This window comes from Eriocheir sinensis, chromosome 49, assembly GCF_024679095.1.
Source record: "Eriocheir sinensis breed Jianghai 21 chromosome 49, ASM2467909v1, whole genome shotgun sequence".
NCBI classification, from domain to species: domain Eukaryota; kingdom Metazoa; phylum Arthropoda; class Malacostraca; order Decapoda; family Varunidae; genus Eriocheir; species Eriocheir sinensis.
Genome location: NC_066557.1, coordinates 1,575,667 through 1,592,101, shown reverse-complemented (window position 1 = coordinate 1,592,101; position 16,435 = coordinate 1,575,667). Strand labels below are relative to the sequence as shown.

Sequence of the window (16,435 nt, the reverse complement as noted above, 5' to 3'; positions counted from 1 at the left end):
GTCCTCCATCCAGAGTTGTCTCGCTGAAACAACCTATAAAACAGGATCGACATTACGAAGAAGGCGTGCCACGTGCCCCAAATAGGTGGAGCCTGCACCAACAAATGAAAAGAAGAACAAAAAGATGTTGAGAAAGAGATTGAAGATATCTAAAAACAATGTCTTCGAATAACAGAAGAAGTTGTGAAGTCAAAGTAAAGTAACGGAACAATGAAATACATTTGCACAGCATGGTGGAATGGCAGTCAAAGAGGTGATAAATAGAAAATTAAAGCATTTAGAAAATGGATGAAACAAAGACAGAAAGTCATATGTGGAAGAAAGAAAAACACATGATATAAGAGATTAAAAAGGAGGGCAAAAGAAGATATAATGGTTACTAACAAACAGTTTAGAGGACAGCAAAGGTGCAAAGAAAATTGTTGTATGACTGTAAAAAAAACTGAAGACGGAAACTGTTGGATTTACATATGCAGTGAATGATGGGATGAAACACCTTACTTGACCCACAGAAATATGCAGACAGATGGACAGATATGTTTGAAGTGTTGTTAAACATAGAAGGTGCGGTGAAATAAGAAGAACGGCAACAACAGGAAGTACAATTAGAAATATAAATGTGAAAATTAAAAGTGCACTGACAGGCGTGAATGGAAAGGCGCCAGGTGACGACGAAATGCCTACTGAGAGTTCTTAAAACAAAAGGTCCAGAAGTAGTCGAATGGACGAAAACTCTGCATCAAGACTTGGAGATCAGAGAAAATATACCGAGACATTGGGTGAAACGGCTGTCATGTGTCCAATACCAAAAGGAAGATAAGCAAAACTAGAAATTATAGAGGAATCTCGTTTCTGTCTTTATAGGAAAATTATATGAAGGACACACTGTATAAGAAAGATTAAGAGATATTACGGTGGAGAAGCTGTGAAAGTGGCACCATGGATCTAGACCGGGAGAACAATAGACTTAATGTTCACTTTGAAAATCATGTGGAAAAATGATGGAATGGAATGAAACCTAAAACAGAGATTTGAAAAGCATTCGACAAGATGGTGAGCAAAACTTTGGGAATATTAACCCAGATCAGTACTACAAATACCACAAAACTGATGAGTGATGCGGGTTTTATATGTCAACTGAAGTAGGCCGTGTTCCCACTATCCCGTTTTGACGGTCCGTCGACCGTCTAAAGATGAATCCAACAACTTTTTGGGTCCGGGTCGCGGCGATGGTGTGATCCGGTGATGTTGAATATTCTACATATCGCGAAAATATGAAAGTACCCAGATACAAACTGCTACGCGTATACATACGTTCAGCTATAATAATAATAACAAATCATTGCGTATGTACATCTATTTCGTCTGGCAATAAATATCTTTTATTGAAAACTGGAGGTGTGGCAACAACGCGCACCTGCACCACCCAGGTGTTAAGAAACCCCACAGGTGTGTCGAGTTGGTAGCAATATATATATTATTCTGCAGAAAAACTACCCGGGGTCATTTGCAAACTATTCAGTTCCTCACTTACCAGAATTATTCTGAACAGGAAAAGCGACTTCGGTAGGCAGGCAGATGGTTGAGAATTCAATCGGTGTTTTAAGTTGTTCATGGAGCTGTCTGCCAGGCTGACCTCAGGCCTGCTGCCTTGGATTCTGGGTCTTACCGGTTCCTTATGGGAGTGTATGTTGGGTTATCTGCGAATTATGGTTGTCCTGCTATACGGATGTAATGATCTGTAGCATTTAATAATAGATTTTAAGGATTGAAATAAGGTGGTGGCGTGGCCAGAACCTTCGCCTCCTCTAGCTAGCCTACCCCTTCTGACCCAGTAGCAAGTATATACAAAGGCAGCAATCAACGCTTATCGTCCGCCACGGTCCCATGCTTTGTTTGTCAACAAGCAGCGTAGGCAGATCCACACCTCCTCAGTACCAGGCTCCCACCGTTTTTGTGACTTAATTTTGACGTCATTAACGTCCGGCAGGACACCGTCAAAACAGGATAGTGGAACCCGGCAAGATGAAAATATTATAACACACGAATCTTTGAGGCAAATGGTTTGATGTTAAGCAGAAGTAAGACGGGGAGGGTCCAACCACCACTGTTTATTCTCTACATGGACAAATGCCTTGAAGAATCTAACCAATGAGGATAGAGCTTAACAATAGCATATGCTGATGATGTAGCCATTATTACAGAAAACCAAATTGATCTACAGGCGAATTGACGAAGTCAGGAACCACAACGGAAGGAAGGACTGAAAATAAATGCCAAGATGATCGAGTTTATGGATGTGGCAGAAACCGGAAAGGATGAATATACATAAATGAACAACAATGAAACAAGTTAATTTCTTTTGTTGAACATTGTTTACATACATTCAATAATAATACACAGGAAGGAAATGGCAGAAGAATAAAAATTAACATGAATCTAAGCAATGTATAGCCATTACCTAAAGATAATGTTCGATTCTGACATAAAACTAGCCTATACACACTACTATACTAAGACCACTACTATTGGCACGGATCAAGAGACGTAGAACATGACCAAGAAAATGGGAATCTAGATTGAGCACGCAGAAATGAAAGTATTAAAGAATAATAACGGTAGTCACTACAAAGAGACAGACTAACAAATGAGAGAATAAGAAATAATCAAAAGTAAGGCCAGTCCGTACAAATCATAAAACAACGAAGATGGGTATGGACATGTAAAAGGAATGTGAAAATAAGATGTCCTCGGAAGTATCTGGAGATGGCACCCCGGAAAGATCCTGGAAAAAAAATGAAAAGATGCCTGAATGTGTACAAAGCAACTGAAAGGAAGAACCTTAACTCTCGAGGGCATTAATCAACAGGGCCCTAACAAAATCAAGAGACAGTGGAAGTCTGACCAAGAGGCCGGAGGCGACAGATGATTATCATCTATCTAACGTCTGGTGTACCCAGTGACAAAGCGAACTATCTGATTTTCTGCAAGGCATGATATAAGCAAGGGGAAAAGGTGAAGGTGTAATTTTGTAAATTGCAGCAGATGATAACAACTGTACCGCAATTTAATTAGCAAGATAGCTATAATCAATTAGCGGGCACGGTTCCTTAATCCGCTAACCGCTAATAAGCGAGCTAACTTTTCGATGCTTTGAATTTTGGGAGACAATTAGCGGACCAGTTAGCTTTCGCTGAAACAGTTCCTCCTCCGCTAACTTTTAAAGTTCACTAAAAATCATACAGGTTTGTTCTTCTCCATGGTGAACCCCACGGCACCAGTTAGGCCACATCAGTGCAATAATTCAAGGGTCTCCACTTTTGGGTAAATTACCGCCTTGCTTAGAAAGTGGAGGTAATTGGACATTTTTTGAGGATTTTGGGTGACACCCCAGGTAATGCATCTTCCATTTCAACTCTTTAAAAAAGTTAGCTGTTAGAGTTAGCGTTAGCTTCACTATTTTTATCAGTTTAACAGTTGGCGTAAGCAAGCTAACGATTTTGATTAGTGGATTACCAGTTAGCGAAGATAACTTTTCGGATAACGTTGTATCACTGGTTATAATGATGCCAATAATTTTCACACACAAAATGCAAGCAAAGTCCTAATATGATGACTAGTGCAAGATGAAAATTGCGAAATTACGTAATATGATGCATTTACTATTTTAAGATTTCTTTTTTAATATTCTGCAGTGAAATATATCTGCAGTGAAATGTATCTACCCAAAATTATCATATTACTGTAGTTCAGAAAAGATGAGCACACTATTCCAACTAAGGAAAAGGGTTGGTCATGAAAGGTATCTCAGTCTTTCACGTGGCATTTTCCCAGGACTGAAGGCCTTATTGAAGAACTCAATTTGGCCAACATCCTTGGTTGGTTAGTTAATTTAGTTGGTTAGTTTAGCTTTGAACTGGATAAACCTACGGTTCCTCAGGGTGTCTTGCAGACGTAATTTCATACCTACTTGTAGATCAGTCTTTAAACTCGATTTCTTAGATTTCATAGAAAAAAAAAATTGACGAATACATGGAATCGTTATGGAAGGAAAACTAGCAAACACCATGAATACAAGGATACAAAGTCTCAGGTTCCTTCATTAACTGGTTAACTACATAACACTGGCTACCTCCTGTTCATTGCTTCTTCCCTGTCTCATCCTCCCTTTTCACTTCCTCCTCTCTCTCTCTCTCTCTCTCTCTCTCTCTCTCTCTCTCTCTCTCTCTCTCGCTCGCACGGGAGGCAGTGGCGACAAGTAGTGACAGCATGCAGGCCATCCTGGCGGACAGAAGGCTGACCTGGGCCCAGGTCACAAACAGACTCAATAACTACAGACTAGCATAACTGCTGACCAGTTCAGCACGACGTTGGCGTAGATTACGGTAAACCGCAGATTGTAGTTGAGGCGCCGATGTAGGGCGCGGTTGGTTGATGACGTCATTGGCCTTACGGCGAATCATAAAGCACGTTTTACAGAACAAATCAGCCAATCTAGGGCCCCCTCCGCTGCTGATTTCAAAAACCCATTCTCTTTATATTTTCTTCATACCAAGGCAAACTAATGCTAAATCGTATTTACAGATTCAATTATTTAGGTTGTTTGCTGCACATTTACGTTAAAATGTAGCTCTGCTACCGATGTCTTTGTTGCCTACGAACATGCCTAGATGAAGAAAAAGAAGATACGGAGGGGTGGGGAGCAGGGAAGAAGAAAGCAAATAAGTATGGGACAGATATCGAGGCAGACAAGACAGGATGGAAGAGGAAGAACAAGAGGAAGAGTAAGACTGTCTTGCCATATCTGCGGCCAACTCATGGGAGCTGTCACCCGACAAGGTCCATAGGTCCCCTCCACAGATTAGGGGGCGGTGTCACCAGGCAGTGTTAAGCCCGGACATCACATGCTACTCCTGTTGCTCTTAGCTCAAGCTCGTGTTATGCCTGGGGTTCTTTTGCGACTGATATGGCATCTAGAACTGGCATAATCATCATTCTTTATTATGATGACAAAGACCATCATCAAAATTTGCCTCATTAAATAAGAAAGTACATAAGTTCGACAGCTTTCACACACTCGTCGCCAAATTGCATCACTCCGAGCCTTGCACTCCGACATTACTGTGATCGCATTCATTTTTCTCAGAAAATAGGATACCAATCATCATAACGCCATCAATATATTTCCACACAGGTGAATAGCTTAGGGCATGTTCACATCAAGTTGCGACATCTGGAGATTCCATTAATAATGACAGCGGAAGGAAGGAAATATGGGATTTTACTGTCATCGATAAGAATGGTGAGGCAGGCCTCAGGCAGGGAATTAAGTCTGGGCATCAATATGCACTCAGTTTCTTCGCTTTATTATATATTGTAAGATCGTTCCTTTGTTGACATGTATGGGTAAATGAACGCTTTCTGTATCTACATATTGAAGGAAAACTTCCAAAATTCTCCCTAAATAATCGAAATTACATAAAGTTCGGCAACTTTTCCTCGTCCTTAAAGCCATCCTCCACGGCGAGCAGAGGAGGGAAGAGTCTACAACAATCTGGCAGGGTACCATACCGCCCACACTTATCACCTACTCACCTCTCAAAGGGTGCATATCTCAACCATTTGTATAAATAAAAGGAGGCCTCCTCTACTCACCGAAAGCTATATTTCAAGGTTGAAAAGCGCTATGATTTATAAGCATTTATACGTAAATCTGATAATATTATTAGCATTACCGTCAATCTCCCGAGCCAGTAGTTATTTAACAACAAATTTAACGTCACACAGAAGCGCGATGCAAACGTTTGAAAGATCACGCGCGCTAACCCGGCTGACGTCATCGATTAGTTTGTGAGTTAGCTTTGGCGAATCTCGGTATTTCTCAAAACCACTAGGGCCCAAAACTTCACCCGAACTAAGCCTTTGTGGATCCGGGCCCTGGTTTAAACAATCAACCGTCAACGTCATGAAAACAACGAGGTCATCAGTTATGCTTGTGGTGTAAACCCCATACAAAATCATTATTATCCTATAAAAAAAATAAAAAACACTATATAGCCTATTTGAACGTTTTTACATCATTAATTAAATTATATTAAACGTAATAAGTAAAGACCTGACATATGAAGGAATGAAGGAGCAAGTGTTGGAACATCAATGAAAGGCAGAGGGGAGAATTGGGACCTGACCAGTGAACCAACTCCAAAATTATCTGAACAATCTGGCAGTTGCGCTTGACGCTATGAGTCTGTCCAATTAACCTGGCCAATTTGCACCGAAGCCCCTCCCCATTCTGGCTAAGCTCACTTTCACTACTTCTGATTGGCTGTTCATGACATCATGCATTGTATCAATCGAACACGTACCGAATATATATGATTGAGATAATCTAGCAAGTTTCATGATTACAATATTCGTTGATTTGAATTGAATGACGGCACTCTGCTTTAACAAGCAATGACATCACCCTAAAGAAACAAAGTACAATATAATAATAATGCAAGTTTTCAAGGGAGAACGGGCCCTGCAAAAGCGAAGCGCTAAAGCGATGATAGTAGCTAACTATAAAGTAATGCACACTCTTTCGTCATTATTTCCTATATAGCTCATTTATGAACATACAAATATAATCACATAAAAATATCTTCTACATTAACTTCATACAGGTAGGATTAATTGTATTGAAGAATAAGTTCCGTATCTGTGGCTGTTGCGCTGAGCGTACATAGCTTCTACCCGTCCCTCCAAGCCACAGATGCAACATCATAACATTCCTCAATACCATCAAATTCTGTGATTATATTTGTTTGGAGATTTCATTAATTTAATTTAATTAAATTGCAGATATTTTTGCAATCATGACTCAGTGAAAAACTACATTTGTGAACAGATATCGCAGCGCATGGGAAGAACTTTCAACCCAGCACTCCTCTATCAAATCCTTCGACCCTGAGTCAAAAAACATCTACATCAATTTTCATTTCATTTCTGCTGCAGATGAGAATAATCTAACTTACTTTGGGAAATTTCGCAACGCGATAACTGAACGATAATTTCAGAAAGTTCAGGATAATCGAAAAGTTTTCGCGACAAAACAACTGAGACGATAATATGACAGACCGGCAACCTTTGCACCGTAGAAGTACACATACACAGTTAATTTACTATTTGTATAGATATTTTTTCCTTCTGATTTAATTGTTGATGTAGTTTGAGAATTTGATATTCAGTTGCCATACTGTTCAAAAATTGAGTGTTTCAGTGTCTGGGAAAAAAGGAAGAAGAATCTTGATTTGCCGCCCTCTAACGTCTGCACTGCCAGGACGGACCTTCCCCCCTTTTATCCGCCACTGCAATCTGGTGTCATGCTGATGCAATAATTGGAGGCATGGGCAGCAGCAGCGTGGCGGACAAGGACCAACCGCCAAAACGATCTGGAAGAATTTGTTTTCACTGCAGTAACGAAGATTGATCACGCAACAGTACGGCAGGCAGAAATGTGGTTCAATGGTAGCTTAGCCCTCCCAGTGGGCGTGTCGTCACCCACTCATCCCTGTGCTAACCCACTAACGGAGGCAGCTCCCGCCTTCTTGCCACGTAGAGAACTACAACTTTCATGAATACCATTTGAGTCCTTTCTTTTTCTTTGGGGAATTTACCGATGCATGATAGAAATAGCCAGTAATTCGAGTTACCTAATATATCAGGCTATATATGATATACTATATATGTATATATTTTTTATCTACGTTACTTTCACAGCTATGGATAAAATTGTCATTTAATTTCTGTTTCAGTTGGGTATTTCATCCACGCAGATTGATCTTTGTTTCTGTCAGAAGAGGCTAAACACTTCATCACTCCACGGTGGAAGGAGAAAGACAGTAGAGAGCGGGACCGCGTTGAGAGAACACGCCTTACTCGCCATACCGAGCCACATCATCGTTTATATTTACCAAAATTACCCTTGGTTTCCTCTACCTGTCACTTAACCACGGTTTTTTTCAAGTGTTGTTTGTGCTAACCAAGATCAGCAATTCCTTTTTCCACCTATCTCTCTCTCTCTCTCTCTCTCTCTCTCTCTCTCTCTCTCTCTCTCCTCTCTTACTGTGGACCCGAGGTAGCAGGGGTGCCTCTTGTCAGCCGACGACAAAGGCTCTGAGGGACCTCTATACCACCCTTCAAAGGGTGAAAGGGACACCAAGGATGCAGACCAGGAGCAAAGAGTTTACAAGACACTCATCATCCGGCATCGTCGGAGACTATGTCTCTTCTATCAGAGGAAAAAAATCAGTTCAATCGTCAGATAAGATATCCTAACCACTTCAGTTCCTGTGGAGTCAAACGGTCAAGCTTGAGATACAGTTCGCATAACCAAGCCTCAGATTCAAGCCTATGAGAATTCCCCGACCCACAGGGAATTAGTGAAAAAACTTACCAAGAGGGATTCCTCAGACCACGTTAAATCCACACCACCTGCCTGCACTGAGTTCTTCCCTGGGCAGAAAAAGATTCATGTAGGTATTCTGTTCTCCTCACGATCGTCACTCGCGAAGAGTCAGGAGAAAGCCTTCCCTCATGAGCCTCCCAACCTCTGCACAATTAACTCAGACTTTATGGCCTGAACGCGTCAATTCCACGCCAGTTTGATGAAAACTTCTCTAGAATTCGACGAGAATGAGAAACGCCCGACTCGCTTGTAAGTTGCTACCTCCGTACATCCGGCACAATCTTGAAAGCCTTCCATCATGGCTCAGGGCGAGATGTTCTCCAAGTGTCAGCGACAAAAGGCAGTGGCCTTGTGGCCATCCACGCCTCCGACCCGGACCGAGACATGCCGATGCTGAAAGAAGCCTGTCTTTCTGGTCGTGACGATGGAGGCCAAAATTACACAGCAAACGGTAACAATACCATATTGATTTTTTTATGCGTAGTAGTAAAGATTTTCTTCACTGTAGATTTGCCTAAGGCTCAGATATTAAAAAATCTAAAAGAATAAGTTATTTTATTTCATATGACCATTTTATTTTACTCTTCCAGTGAACCCTATTATACTATGGACCAGACACTTACCCCAGGCTTTTCATTAAGCCGCGAAAAGCCATAATTTTGGAAGCGTCAACCGCTTTGAACGAGAATCGCCCATAACTCCCACATATTTCTGGGGCACTGCAGAGAAATATTTTTCATATCAATCGACAGCAAAATGAAAGAGCTATATATTTACAATAATAATAAGCAACCGAAACTCCAAAACCGACTCGAAAGGGTAAAAAATCTGAATAAATTCGCAAAAACAACTTTAGAAAAAAAAACTTTTTGAGGTCCCAACCTTGGAAGCCCACTCATTTTTGAGAATTACAAAACAAAACAACATAAATACTGGCCGCTTCAATGTGCTTTCCAATAGGTATAATATTTCCCTACTCCAAATGGTTTCGTCCTTTGAGCTCAGAAACGTAAAGCCCTTTGAGAGCGATTTGACAGCGACAAGACACTTTGCCGTTTTTGTAGTATTGGCATCAAGCTATTCAATGTGCTTTCCAATTATGATACTTATGCTTTCTCACGAGTAGTTTCGTCGCTAGAGCTCAAACGTAATACTTTGAAAACGATTTGTGTTTCAGGAACACTTTATATTTTCTTAATTATTAGCATTACTGGCCCTCTAGAAACAGGCTGACACTTTGGCATGCTTAGCCCCTCTTGGCGTATATGGTTTGACAGGTCGAAGGATGTTTGATAAGCTCGATTCCAAAGTTTTGTCGTCGAGCCGTCACCTGAAAATAGCCTGTTTTCCGGCCCTTTTCACATTCGGACACGTCCTAGTTATTTTTCTTGTAACTTTTTATTTTATTTACTAAGGTGCTTTCCATTTTTTTCTGATTATTAATCTGTATCTGATAGATCTTTTCATTTTGCCAAGCACACCTTCCTATTTCATTAGTTTTTGCTCGAAACGTAAAAGTCAGGAAATTCATAAAGATCTGACTCATTTCACGCATACGATGAAAAACCTTCCTGACTTTTGAAATAAATATATCTTATAAAAAATCCATATGAACATTCAATATGTTGACTATCTGATATTAAAATCTTTTAAAGAATATCTTTATAAAAGTCACTATTTTATATAATCATTTCACATAAATCAACCTATATTAAGCGCCAGCTTATTACATAAATTGGTTTTTTATCTGAGCTTGACCAAAGTCGCGAGAAAGAATTCGCCGATCTGACTCATTTTCACGCCATTCTTCATGCCACGAAATTAATATATCTTCGCAAAAAAATCTGCATATAGACATTTCAATATGTTGACTATCTGATCAACTAAAATCTTTTAAGATATCTTTTAAAAGTCTATAGTACTTTTTATGCATAATCATATCTATATATATCAGCTATATATATATATATATATATATATATATATATATATATATATATATATATATATATATATATATATATATATATATATATATATATATATATATATATATATATATATATATATATATATATATATATATATATATATATATATATATATATATATATATAATTAGTATTCAACCTATATATATATATATATATATATGATTTTCTATGATACCATATATATATACATATATATATATATATATATATATAGTATATATATATAAAGGTTAATACAAAAATAAATGTATAATAAGGCGCTTAATATGGGTTTGATTTATATAGTGAGAAAGATTATTAAAATAATAACTTTTATATTGATATATAAATGAATTTATTACAAGATAGTCAACATATTACAAGTGATCATTATATAGATTTTACTGCAGATATATTACTTTTTGTTAGCGTCAGAAGGTTTTTTCGTCATGATTTCGCGTGAGAGAATCGAAGTCAGATTCGGCGAATTTTTCCTCGCGAATTCTGAATCCAACTCGAGCTTTCACTGAAGCCTAGGAAGGCATTGTGCTTTGGTGGCAAATAAACTTTATTAAAATACAGAGTAATTAATCGAGAAAAATGATGAGCACTAAATAAATAAATCAAAGAGTTATAAATAAAGGCTACTTGGACGTCGTCCAAATGACGGCAAAGGGCTGAAAAACGAGCAGGCTATTAAATTTGAGTCGAGCTATCAAATATCCTTCCCGATCTGATCAAACTACATATGCCGGAAGAGGGCTGCATATGAAATTACAGCCTTCTAGAAATAGCAAACACACTAATTAAAACGTCAAAGTGTCTGAGTTCGTCAAAATCGCTCTCACAAAGCTATTACGTTTCGAGCCTAACGCTGAAACTTGTTAAAGATGAGGAAGAAATGTTATGCATCATATTGGAAAGCACGATGGTAGCGCTAAATTATTTGTTAAATAAATTTTTGCCCACGAGTCTCAAAAATGAGTGGGTTTCAAGGTTGGAAACACAAAAATAGGTTTTTTTAGAGTCGTTTTTTGCGAATGTATTCGATTTTTTACCCTTTCAAATCGGTTTTTGAGCCTTAGCTTATTAACAAATATAGCCCTTTTATTTTGCCGCCGATTGATACCAAAAACATTTCTGTATTTAGAAGCCCGAAATAAGGAGTTATAGCGATTAACTTCGCTACCAGGCAGTTAATTCAAAATTCGAAACGCCGCAAAATCAAAGTCCGCCGTCCATTATTCGAGATGTCACTGACTCTTCACATACGCATATTTAAAGTTCTGCAAGATTGCTTTTTTAAGGGGAATAGTTATGAAATACAGTGGCTTGCGTAACAATAAATATTGATTACGCTGCGGTGGAAGCGTGAATCCTTTAAAATATCTATTTCATTTATTTGACTTTAGTTAAAAAAAATTATAAATATGATACAGCACCACATTAGTTAATTGTTAACCCCAGCATGAATATTCTTTACCCACAGTTTCGTTCATCAACTCCTTATGAAAAAACCTTGAGCACCTAAAAGATTATTAACTAACGGGGGCTTGAAACAACTAAAATAAAAATTAAAATAAAACGTTCAGTCGGGTGGGCGGTAGAACGAGCCGCAGTACCGGTGTTTTGACCTACCTTGAAAGGTAAAGGTCAACATAAAACACAAACCCAGGCACATATTGCCATATTTTACCTTTTCACTAAATTTCCTGAGTTACGTTTTGTTCTCTACAGGAGAAACGTTGCTACTGCAAAACCGCCACCCGAGTTGTGTAAGGTCGAATGCTACAAGGACGAGCATCTGCATAATCAGGACATTCAGTCTTAAAAAGTTGGTTGGCAGACTAATGTTTACGTCAAACAAAGAAAGAGGTATATGGGGATGTCTGGACGCTCGATTTGGGCACTGCTTGTCTCGAGGTTGTAAAAATGATTCCATATAGGTTAAAAGGAAACGTGAACTACAACGACATATTATTTTTACAAAGGGCTCATTAACGTTTCTTAGCATGTGCTCTACACTGGTATAAGTTAAAAGATTTCCATGTGTGGCGAAAACATATCGAAAATAATATAATCGAAAATCATGGAAGGAGGTCGAGGTTGAGATATGATGTCTCCATCGGACCCACGATCCGACAATGTGCGTCGGCTGAAAGTACAGTATGCAAGATAAAACATGCAGTGACTCTGTGACTTCCCTATTTAATTTTGATACATTGTCTTGAAAATGTCACGCCTAGCCACTTTTGTTACATTTAAGTTTTATATATTCTTTTTTTTATTTTAGATAGATATATAGATAGATATTTGTGTGCATTTATATTTACACACACACACACACACACACACACACACACACACACATATATATATATATATATATATATATATATATATATATATATATATATATATATATATATATATATATATATATATATATTACTTATTTAATTCTTTTTTTTAGTTTGATATATGTAATGGCGTTGGGAGTGCCATAGGCTGCGAGAATCACAGAGTGTCAGGATTGGTGGTTGTTACAGGTGGCGTCATGGATGAAGGAAAACCTACTGCTGGTGATGACCATCCCCTGGGCGTGGTGTTGGGTGTGGGCGCTGGCGCGTTCGCCCGCACCATTGAGTACTCCTCCCAGAATGTCATGCTCGTGTCCTTTCCTGGCGAAATAATGATGCGGATGCTGAAGATGCTGATTCTTACTCTGATTATCTCCTCCATTATCACAGGTCAGAGGAACAGAGCGCACTGGAATGAAGGGCATTAAGGAATTGGTATGGACAGCGTTAGGGCTGAGTTGAAAGTGTGGTAAACACAGGAAGAACTTGAAAGATGATGTTCGAGGTGTGGATAGGTGCACAGTAATAACATAATTAGATTCCTCGTGACCATTTTTGCTATAAGTTGAATAAGGTACAGAAAGTGACAAGGAAGAATGACTGGAAAAAGATAGGTAATGAAAATTAGACAGAAGAAGAATGGAAGGCAACAATAACAAAAGGTATTTAGAAGGTAAGAATGTAGAAAGTGAGTTTTCTTGAATTACTGTTCCTTCCTTCTATTACTAATGTGTTATTTCTTTGTTTTAAATCTGTTGTATTCGTTTTGCAGATTTAATGGAATTACGCTTTATGATGATTTCGTTATCAGTTTTCATTCCAATGTGTGTGTGTGTGTGTGTGTGTGTGTGTGTGTGTGTGTGTAATATAAATGGTCTGATCACGTGCTAGATTCGTGATCTCTAGCCCCACACACACACTGGGAGCTATGGAGCTCGTTTCGTCGACCAATGGATACTGGTGGAACCTCACACACTTCACACCCCTATCCACCTTGTTCAAGAGGGACAATAACCGCTCTTTGTCTTTCGAGCCAGACAGGGCTTGAACTGTCCGCAAGCGACAGCCAGTCAGATCAGAGTCTTAGTCTATTGCATCACAGGGAGCTGTGTGTGTGTGTGTGTGTGTGTGTGTGTGTGTGTGTGTGTGTGTGTGTGTGCTTGCCCGCTATGTTCCATCTCCTTACCACTCATTTTTCCGTCCCTTCTCTCCTCATCAAACATATGATTGCATCGACCGCTCAATCGTCCTTACATAACATCTGACCTACCTCAGTACATTAATTCAAAGTATATCCTTAAACAATATACATAAAATACTATTTTTACTTGCCTTTTCATTCAAAAAATATAATTTAATATCACAATCATATAGTTTTCCTTTTCGTACCTTCAAAACAATTACCCTCATCATTAAAGTATCCTCAAAATTCGATGCCTAATCGGTATTACTTTGTCTTAGAAACTATATAGGGTTAAATACAATTTTAAGTAAAACCTTCCTCCGTCTTGTTGTAAAGACTTTCTACTCCTAATACTGTGAGAGTTAACCTCCATGTTTAGTCTTTCAGCCTTTTCTGATAAACTTTGAAATGTATTCCTTCCTATATATTTCCTACTTACGACAATTAAACTTTCAAGATAGGAGTATCAAAACATCCTCGAAACGAAATTAATCATTTCAGTATCCTCATCTGTTTTCTTCTTTTATATAAGAGCAGCATCAGGGGACATTTTTCATTGTGTCACTCGGTCTTCAGCCTGCCGCCTTTGACGTTTTACACAAAAACCAACAGCACCTTCATTCATACGACACCCTGCAAAGCATCTTCTTCCCCCACAACACCTTTGCTCCTGGTAAGTGTGGCTAACTGGACACCACAGCATCAGGACAAATGGGATACCGAGCTCTGGCCTACTATTTTGGCACAACTGTCTGCGCAGCCGTCACCGGGATCTTGTGCGTCGTGCTCATCCATCCTGGCAGTCCCTCTCCTCAAGCACTCTACAGAGACAGCCAGCCATCCTTAGCAGCAGGAACAAGATCCTACTCTGGATGCTTTCCTCGACATTGTGAGGTATAAATTCAGAGCGGTAACTAAACCATGTACACGGGAGACGTGGAAATAGCTGAGATAGCCCGACAATATCCTCTAATGGACATATTTCGTCATGGCGGTGAGAAAAATTTGAGAAACAATGTGCTACACTCCTCACCTCTTGCATCTTGTTACATTTCATTCACTTAGTGTCCAGTGCCACTCATGTTTATTGTATCGTTCGTACTCTTGTCATTTATGTTTGCCTCCACTTATGCCAATCCCCGAACTCTGAGTCTTGCTGTAAAAGTGATGTGACTGAGAGGGAAGCTATAAGTTAGGGATAAATCCTATGAAATAATGAAACTGGTTCTGTGTGGTTCGTGTTCTTGTTAATTTTATTATGTTTGTAGTTTTTGTGTTGTGATTTTCTTGTATGTATGTATGTATGTGTGTGTGTGTGTGTGTGTGTGTGTGTGTGTGTGTGTGTGCACAAACTTGTCTCGTTCTCTGGTACTGTTATGATCTTTAATAACAAGGTAATTTATAATCACTTCTGAATCCGCTTTAAGCCTCCACCACCTCCTTCTGCTCCTCCACGTCACCAGGATTGTCTTGTCTGGACACCGGATCGTCAGGCAAAATGGGTTCCCGTGCCCTCTGCTATTACTTCACCACCACCATCCTGGCAGCATGTCTCGGCATCACCATGGTAACCACAATTCACCCTGGAGACCCTTCCATCCTGGTGGGGGAATCAAATCCCGTAAGGGAAAGCAAAGAGGAGCCCCAGATCCTTGACGCCCTCCTGGACATTATTAGGTAGATGCGATTCTCAGTTGTCTCCTAAGCCTGTGCCGTAACCGTCGCTCTACCTTCTTAATCTTTGTGTTAAACCTCTTCGTCCTACTCTGCCTCCGTCTGTACCTTGCATTGAAAGTGTAGAAGGGAAGACACTATCTTACGAACCGGGAAAGAATGATAATTATAATAATTCAGGAACAGAGAGAGCGTTATTTACTTATATTGCTTTGTAGTAATTTCTTTTGGTTTGATATTGTCACTGCAGAAGAGCCACATAATTCAGTTCATCATTAACTAGCATGCCATATTATAACATAAACCTAATAATTATTAGTGGTGGTGATATTATTTCGTCACCGTCTTTCCAGAAACATGTTTCCAGACAACCTGGTGATGGCAAGCCTCCTCCACCAAGACAGTCTGAGGTAGAAACTTTTATACAATGCTGGATAGTTCTTTTTCTGTATTCTTTTTATATATTCCTGAGAGCAGAAATAAAACTAGCATTATTATCCAGAATTAACCTTTCCTACCTCAACCTCCCTAGTGACTTGCCCAGACCGTCAGTAGACCCTTTCATCTGACCAAAGGTTGCATGTTAGACTTTTACAAATATAAGCTTTAACATGTAATTCTCTCTCTCTCTCTCTCTCTCTCTCTCTCTCTCTCTCTCTCTCTCTCTCTCTCTCTCTCTCTCTCTCTCTCTCTCTCTCTCTCTCTCTCTCTCTCTCTCTCTCTCTCTCTCTCTCTCTCTCTCTCTCTCTCTCTCTCTCTCTCTCTCTCGATCGATCGATCGATCGACTTGCATTAA

The 16,435-nt window shown here is 39.2% G+C and overlaps 1 pseudogene; it reads left to right on the top strand.

Moving 5' to 3' along the window:
• The first annotated feature begins 4,269 nt into the window (after positions 1–4,269).
• Positions 4,270–16,053, top strand: LOC126981619 (excitatory amino acid transporter-like; annotated as a pseudogene).
• Positions 16,054–16,435: the final 382 nt, after the last annotated feature.